This window comes from Bubalus bubalis, chromosome 4 (genome assembly GCF_019923935.1).
Source record: "Bubalus bubalis isolate 160015118507 breed Murrah chromosome 4, NDDB_SH_1, whole genome shotgun sequence".
NCBI classification, from domain to species: domain Eukaryota; kingdom Metazoa; phylum Chordata; class Mammalia; order Artiodactyla; family Bovidae; genus Bubalus; species Bubalus bubalis.
In genome coordinates, this window is record NC_059160.1 from 7,695,498 (window position 1) to 7,704,285 (window position 8,788).

The window sequence follows — 8,788 nt, forward strand, 5'->3', positions numbered from 1 at the left end:
CCTCTGTCCATGGGATTCTCCAGGCCAGAATACTGGAGTGAGTTGCCATTTCCTTCTCCAGGGGATCTTCCCGATCCAGAAATCGAACCTGGGTCTCCTGCATTGCCGGCAGATTTTTTTACCAACTGAGCTACAAGGGAAAGCAAGAACTCAACTCAAATTTCTTGAACAAATGAATGGATATCATTGACTTGTGAATCTGGTCTGGGTGGGCAGGTCTCCCTTCCCACCCTCATCTGTTCTAATGCAGCAAGGAGGACTTTCTGGCCCTGAAAAGGACTTGGTCTTTTTTTTTTTTCTTTTTTCCTGTCCATCAAGATGCCAGTCTATCTTCCTTCTCCTGGCATCTTGAATATCTTAACCCAAATTATTTACAATTACAACAGAAGGAGAATAAGTGTTTGTATTCATTGATGATCTAGGAACCTAGGACTCTAAGGCAAGTGAAATGTCCTGTTCAGGACCCCAAACTGAGGCAAAGACAAGGCTTGCTTGACCGTAGGTCTTCCAACCCCACATACAGGCTTCTTACCACTGAACCTTTGGGGTGGGAAGCACCGCTTCTAAGAACTGCCACAGAATTCAGAGCCAATGTGTGTTTGTTGAATGAATGAATGAAGGAAGAAGACAGTTGTATACATAAACATACAGTCACAATGTCTTTTCTATAAAATAAGAAAACAGACTGCCAAGGCCACAAAAACAACCATAGAACGTGTAATAACTGTCCATGTCATTAGGCACGGTGTCCCACCGCCAGGACTGAAGTGGACTAGCAGAGCCTGAAAGGTACCTAAAGAATTTGTATTCTTTATACATGAACCAAGCTTTCCTGAGCATCTTCTCTGTGCCCAGCACTTTGCTGGATACTGTAGATTTCAACAAGGGAAAAAGCACTATTCCTGTCCACTGGGCACACCGTCTATTTGGAAAGAAACTCATGGAGGTAAATAGTTCCTGGACAGAGCAATAGAGGCTCTCTCAAGGCAAACAAAGATGGATAATTCATGAGCGAAAGCACTTGTCACATTGGTGCCTCGATGTTGCTCACCAAGGCTGGAGCATATGCTAATGAGAACAGCCAGGGAGGAGAAGATCCCGAAAAAGTAGTCCTGGCCAGGCCACAAAGGGCCCATGTGTCATGCCGGGAAGTTTGGGCTGAGACCTAAGTCCTGCTTTTTTGTTTGGGTTTTGTGGCCATTTGATCTCTAAATTAGCACATCTGTACAGTAATTCAGTGGAATATTAAAATATGTTAGTAGCATTGCAGATGAAAAGCTGATTGACTGAACAATAAGAAAAACCATGACCTAAAATGTGGTACTTCATATTCTAAAAGGGTGCTCCAAAGGATGGCAAAAGAGACAGATATGCAAATAAGATGTTTTCAGTGCCTTGTACCCCTAAGCTGAGGGTAGCTTGCCACAACGCGTGGGCCTATCAGACTGTGACTTTACCTAAAGGATCTCAAAATAGCTCTGCTCTCTGCGGCAGGCAAGCTTCTGCTCTCTGCGGCAGTAGCTCATTCTTTACTATTGTTGCTATGTGACAAACTATTGGCTCTCAGTGTTAATCCAAGCCTGCTAAAGAAAGAGGGCGGGCCGAGGACTCTGGGAGAAGCATCTTTACTCGAATCTAATGGAACTAACGTGTCCTGAGCATTTCCCAGGTACGCGTATGGTACCTGGGCCTGAAGATATAGACACCCAGTTCAGTTCAGTGGCCATTTATTCAATAGCTCTTACATTGGAGGTCTGGGCTGGGCTCCAGGGATACAAAGATAAGTAAAATTCATATGGTTTCTGCCCCCAGTTTCTCACTAACTAGTGGGAGAGATAGTTTTGTTAACAGAAAACTACAACCTACATGCAAAATGCAATGAGGACTTCGCTGGTGGTACAGTGGATAAGAATCTGTCCGCCAATGCAGGGGACACGGGTTCAATCCTTGGTCTGGGAAGATTCCACGTGTCATGGAGGAACTAAGCCCATGCACCCCAACTATTGAGCCTGAGCTGTAGAGCCAGGGAGCCACAACCACCGAAGCCCGTGCACCACAGAGCCAGCAAGTTGCAACTACTGAGCCTTTGTGCTGCGACTACTGAAGCCCGAGCACCTAGAGCCTATACTCTGCAACAAAACACATCACCGCAAGAGAAACCTGGGCACCACCATGAAGAGTAGCCTCCACTTGCTGCAACTAGAGAAAGCCCTCGAGCAGCAACGAAGACCCAGTGCATCCAAAAATAAATAAAAATTTTGAAAAAAGATGCAATGAAAGAGGCTTGGGTGTTATCTGGACACTTAGTGGGCAGGGTGCATCAAGTGAATTCAGCTTTGGACAGGGTGATCTGCTTGTGGGACACCTGTATGGAGATCTCCAGTGGACAGCTGGACATACAGGGCTGGAGGAAACGCAAATTCCATCCTTGCCTTGGAGGGTCTTGCTATGGAGTGAAAGAAATAGAAATGTGAATATATTAATAATAGATCAATTACAGTTCTCTGCAGTGAAGGCTAACTGGTTGATGGTATGACCACCTTGGCCTGGAAGTTGTGATGTCCCTCTAGGAGACAGCCTAGGAGCTGAATCTGGAATGATTCAGAGTGTTATCCTTGTTTTTGTTTTTTAAAAAGGAAGAGGCCTATGTGAAAGAGTTGAACAACTCCTTTTTGGCTCTGTAGTCCAGGCACAGGTAAGGGAAGAGTGCCCAGAACTGGCACAGCACACATTATCTTTGCACTATTTCTTTTTCTTTTTAAAAATGTATTTATTTATGGCTGTGCTGGGTCTTAGTTGTGGCATAAGGGATCTTTAGCTGCAGCATGGGGGATCTTATTCCCTGACCAGGGATTGATTCCAGGCCCCCTGCTTTTGGAGCACAGAGTCTTAGCCACTGGACCACCAGGGAAGTTCCTCTTGGCACTATTTCTTTGGTTCATCTTGGCATAAATCAAAGTCAGAGAAACTTCAAGTCAGGCCCAAATCAATCTTCTCACCTGTCCTTGAATTTTAATCAAATTCTGTGCTTTGACCCAGTTCAGCTTTCCAGGTAAGGGAAACAGACTCTACAAAGGCCCAGTGAAGTCACTCTTGCTGTAGCTAAAAGTGTGTGAAAGTGAAAGTTGCTCAGTCCTCTCCATTTCTTTGGGACCCCATGGAATTCTCCAGGCCAGAATACTGGAGTGGATAGCCTTTCCCTTTTCCAGGGGATCGTTCCAACCCAGGGATGGAATCCAGGTCTCCCATGTTGCAGGCATATTCTTTACGAGCTAAATAGAAGATTCATGAAGTCATTTATTAATTTATCAGAAATGATTTGAATTGGCACTTCATGCAGCAAACAAAGGGTTAACTTATCCACAGGTCTCTTGCAAATAGATAAAGGAAAAAAATAAAATAGGAAAATATTGGGGGAAAAAAATCTTCCCAAATAATAAACAGTTGTGGTTGACAAGCACTAAGGTGACTCCCAGTAATTCCCACCTCCTGGTTGGTGTCCATGCCTTGGTGTAACTGCCTGCCCTTAAGTGTGGGCAGAATGTGTGACTCACTTGTAACCAGTAGAATACAGCAAAGATAATGGGAGGACACTCCCAAAACATGCTGTGTTACCTATGACTGCATTTAGAGCAGCCCCGCTGGGAAGCCCACCTGGCAAAGTGGTCTCAAGGAATTGGGACAAAAACCTGGGGCCCTCAGTCATACAGCTACTAAGAAATGAATTCTGCCAACCATCTGAATGAGCTTGGAAATAGATTCTTCCCCATGTGAGCCTCCCAGTGAAAATACTGCCCAGCCCTTGTGCAGCCCTGGGAGACCCTGAGTCAAGGACTCAGCTAAGCTATGCCTGCACTCCTGACCCACCTAAGTTCAGCTCAGTTCAGTCGCTCAGTCATGTCCGACTCTTTGTGACCCCACAGACTGCAGCACGCCAGGCCTCCTCAAACTCATGTGCATTGAGTCAGTGATGCCATCCAACCATCTCATCCTCTGGCGTCCCCTTCTCCTCCTGTCTTCAGTCTTTCCCAGCATCAGGGTCTTTTCAGATGAGTCAGCTCTTCGCATCAGGTGGCCAAAGTATTGGAGTTTCAGCTTCAACATCAGTCCTTCCAATGAACACTCAGGATTGATCTCCTTTAGGATGGACCCACCTAAACTGTGAGATAATAAAGGTATGTATTGTTTAAAGCCACTAAATTTGCTACTTGTTATGTAGTAATAGATCAAGAGAGAAAATACCAACAGAACTTGTTTTCTTTAATGCAAATGTATTTTTAACTGAGTAGTATATTAACATGATTTAACACTGTGAAAGGTATCTTTTCTTTCTTCTTTTTTTAAAAAAAATATTCATTTATTTGGCTGTACTGGGTCTTAGTTCAGGCATGTGGTTTCTAGTTCCCTAATCAGGGATCAAACCTGGGCCCCCTGCATTGGGACCATGGGGTCTTAGCCACTGGACCACCAGGGAAGTCCCCAGAAGTATCTTTTTCTTCCTGCTTCTGCCCCTCAGTGACCCATTGCCTCATTCCAGTGATGATCTTTGTTACCAGTTTCTTCCATAAGCTCCCAGAGCTGATCAGCGCATAGATGAGGAAATAAATGTCTATTTCTTTATATTTTTAAAACTTTTTTCTTTTTAATTAAGTGGTATTATACGTATGTCATTCTGAACTTCTTTTATTTTTTTATCATACCCACAGAGGAGTGTATGAAACATAAACCTACATTTTAAAGACGTAGCCGACACTTTCGGAACCATCACCCACACAGTGAAATAAATCAAGCCAGCATCTCAGCAGGGCTTTTCTCTATTTGCGGTGAGTGGGGGCTACTCTCTAGTTATGGCGCTTGGGCTTCTCATTGCAGTGGCATCTCTTATTGCAAAGCGCGGTCTCTGGAGCCTGAGGACTCAGTAGTTGTGGCACTTGGTCTCTGGAGCACAGGCTCAGTAGATGTGGCGCACGGGCTTCGTTGCTTTGTGTCGTGTGGGATCTTCCCAGATCAGGGATTGAACCCATGTCTCCTGTATTGGCAGGTGGATTCTTTACCACCGAGCAACCATGGAAGCCCTTCTTTATCTTTTTAATGTAGTTTTTCCTTCTGTGTTTGCAGCCTCAGACACTGTACAGAAGTGTAGCTCACCTGTTTTTGACCTTTATATAAGGTGAGTCGTGTTCTTCTTTTGTGACTTATTTAGCTTGCATTTTTATGCAACCCAGCTATGTGGATGCATGAAGTGGTGATTCCTTCATTCTGTTACTGTATGGTTTTCCACTGTTGTGGAGATTTATTTTTTCCAAAATATTTTTTTTTTATATGTGTCTTATATTTTATTTGACCATTTGGTTTTTAGTCACCAAATCTTATCAAAATAAACAAATTCCAAATGTGTTCCTATACTCCTTGAGAAACAAAGACCAAAATTATGATTATCACTATAAACCTGAATTTTAAAAATAACAGAAAATTAATAGATTCTAGAGAACTCTAAAAAGTGGTTCAGTAAGAAACATGAAAATTAGAGTTTAGGATGACTGATTCTCAGCAGTAGGTAGAATTGCAAAAGAAATCTGTCAGTAATGGTTTTCAACACTATATCAAAGAAGGAATTGGACTGTGGAATAAAATCAATGTCTAGGTCCTTATACATTCAACTAGAGATCACAGTGGTAGGATACTGAGTAGTCAATAACCTTCAGCTGGAGTTTCCTCATTTCAACTCCACATATAAACACTAAAACAAATTCATACTTGCACTGATTTTTCTCCTGATTAAAGAAGCAATTCTATAGTTCAAACCCTCCTGAAGAAATTCACAGGTATATAAATGTACAGAAGTTAAAAATTGATGAGACATAAAATAACACACTGACCTGGAACGAATCCATTTCTACATGCTGGCTCTGATGCCTTAGTTTATTACATCAGGGTTGTTCAACAACACTGTTGAACATCAAATAAGTTTTCCCTTTCGTTATGATTACTCACTCTCCTGAGCCTAGTCTTTTTTATTTTATTTATTTATTTATTTATTTTTTGCCATACAACATCCAGTGTGAGGTCTTAGTTCTCTGACCAGGGATGGAATCCATGAACCCTGCAGTGGAACTAACAACTGGAACGTCCAGGGAAGTCACCCCAAAACTTGTCTCAACCAGGACTAAGCTCCATGTAAGTATCCCATGCACTGCTGAACATATAGTAACAGTTTCTATTAACTGAGATCCTTTAATCTCATGCTTCACCCTATTTCCAAAAGCCTACTTTTATTAATTTCTCATGTTTATTTTATGTTTGACTGCTCTTGCCCAGGATATTTCACTTCCCATGTAACATGCCAGACCTATGCCCAAACCTAAGATGGCAGTGAGCATGCCACTCTAAATACAACAGATAAAAAGGGTCAAGTGGCAGCATTCTGAAAAAGCAAACTTTTTAAAAATCTGCTTTTAGGCACATTGGATATTCAGGTTCAGTTCAGTTCAGTTCAGTCACTCAGTCGTGTCCAACTCTTTGCGACCCCATGAATCACAGCACGCCAGGCCTCCCTGTCCATCACCAACTCCCAGAGTTCACTCAAACTCATGTCCATCGAGTCGGTGATGCCATCCAGACATCTCATCCTCTGTCGTCCCCTTCTCCTCCTGCCCCCAATCCCTCCCAGCATCAGGGTCTTTTCCAATGAGTCAACTCTTTACATGAGGTGGCCAAAGAGTATTGGAGTTTCAGCTTCCAATGTACATCCAGGGCTGATCTCCTTTAGGATGGACTGGTTGGATCTCCTCGCAGTCCAAGGTACTTTAAAGAGTCTTCTCCAGCACCACAGTTCGAAAGCATCAATTCTTCAGTGCTCAGCTTTCTTCACAGTCCAGCTCTCACATCCATACATGGCCACCAGTGAGACAAGGTGGCTATGGTTCTCCAGCATCACATCTCTGTACAGGGTCCTCTGAGCAGGATTCACATGCTGCCACTCCTTCCAGGTAAACTTCACACTCACATCCTTGAATGACACTGATGTCTGTGAAGGCACATTTCTCATCAATCAAAGCTCGAGGCCACTCGAAGTCGCGTTGTGATGCCTAGCTCTCGCACCTGCCGGTAACTGAGAAACCCCACGAACTTCTCACCGGACCTGCAAATGCGGACGGGAAGAAGAGGCTATTTTTTCCAAAATATTATATGTTTTATTTTTAATTATTAAACATTAAAATATTTTTATAAAAAATTATAAAAATGAGTAAACAATTTATTTTCCACTTTACTAGAATGGATAGTTAAGGTTTTACATTTTTTTTTTCCTAATAAAAACAGTTTTGCCCTGAAATTCCTTTAACTTATCTGGTACACATGGGCGAGACTTTCTCAAGGACCATAGATGCCAAGAGTAGAATTTCTGGGATATAAAGCATTCATATCTTCAGCTTTTCTGAGCAGTTTATCAATTTACACTCCTGCCAGAAGTCTGTGAGAGTTCCTATTCTCCACATCATCGGGGACATTTGGTATTGTCAGACTTCTTAATTTGAGCTACTCGGGTGAGTATACAGTGCAGTCTTGGTGTGATTTTAATTCATATTTCCCTTAATGCCCATTTGGATATCTTCTTTTATGAAGTGCCAGTTCAAGTTTTGTTTATTTTTACACTGTTTTTTTTTTTTTTTTTTTTTTTTGCTGTTCTTCACAGAATATGGGATCTAGTTCCCCAACCAGGGAATGAACCCGTGCCCTAGAGTGGAAGTATGGGTGTCCTGACCACTGGAGCATCAGAGAAGTCCCCAGTTCAAGTTTTCGTTCAGTTTTCTGTCAGTTCGTTTGTCTTTGTCTGATTGATGATTTGTAATTTCCCACTTTGTCATTTGTCTTTTAACTTTGCAAATGGGATGCTCACCCTCAGGTATAAAAAGAGATGACAAAGCTATGACGGCATTCTTTTTGCTATTACCAGATCAGCCAGGGATCAAGGCGTCTGGTAATATTGTGCTGACAAGCATGTGAAGGATATATAGCAGTACATTACACACGGGTGTGTAAACTAGTGAACTTCAAGACGAGTTTGGCACATCTAGCACAGTGTGAAATGCGGGTGTGGTTTGACTCCAGCCCTTTCATTTCTAGGAATTTATCCTATGACACACACAGTCCCTAACTTCTGATGGTTCAACCTTGGGATGGTGTGAAAGCAACATTCACTCAGTAGAAAGCATACTTCAAACTTTGAATTTGGGTCTTTTCCCAGGCTAGCAGTATTTGGGAGAAAATTCTCTCAGGATATTGGTCAGGGCAGCAGCCACAGCTCCCAGCCAGCCATGTGATCACCAGGGTAAACAACCGATATGGCTACAACCATTCTGAACCCAGACGGTCATTCTGTGTTTCACTTTCAGTACAGTATTCAAAAAATGACATGAGGTAGTCAACACTTTATTATTAAATAGGCTTTGTGTTGGATCGTTTTGCCCAGCTGAAGGCTAATGTAAGTGTTCTGAGCATGTTTAAGGTTGGCTTGGCTAAGCTTGATGTGCTTTTAAGGAGTGTTAAATGCATTTTTTATAAAGATGTATTTGTTGTGTTTATCTTATTTATGGCTGTGCTGGGTCTTTGTTGCTGCATCTGGGCCTTCTGCTGCAGCGAGTGAGGGGGCCACACTGCAGTTGGCTGTGCTGGGTCTTTGTTGCTGCACCTGGGCCTCTGCTGCAGCGAGTGAGGGGGCCACACTGCAGTTGGCTGTGCTGGGTCTTTGTTGCTGCATCTGGGCCTTCTGCTGCAGCGAGTGAGGGGG

At 42.9% G+C, this 8,788-nt stretch overlaps 1 long non-coding RNA gene across 3 annotated transcripts; it reads left to right on the top strand.

The window, feature by feature from the left end:
• The first annotated feature begins 4,114 nt into the window (after positions 1–4,114).
• LOC102393984 lies at positions 4,115–8,587 on the top strand. 3 transcript variants are annotated; one of them, XR_328480.4, is made up of 5 exons: positions 4,115–4,175; positions 4,707–4,823; positions 5,119–5,170; positions 6,061–6,177; positions 7,694–8,587. It is a non-coding gene; the product is annotated as an uncharacterized LOC102393984 (long non-coding RNA). The 3 variants fall into 3 exon arrangements; XR_003108606.3 differs by lacking the exon at positions 7,694–8,587 and adding an exon at positions 6,990–7,163; XR_006640908.1 differs by lacking the exon at positions 7,694–8,587 and having other exon boundaries at positions 6,061–6,559.
• The last annotated feature ends 201 nt before the right edge of the window (positions 8,588–8,788 follow it).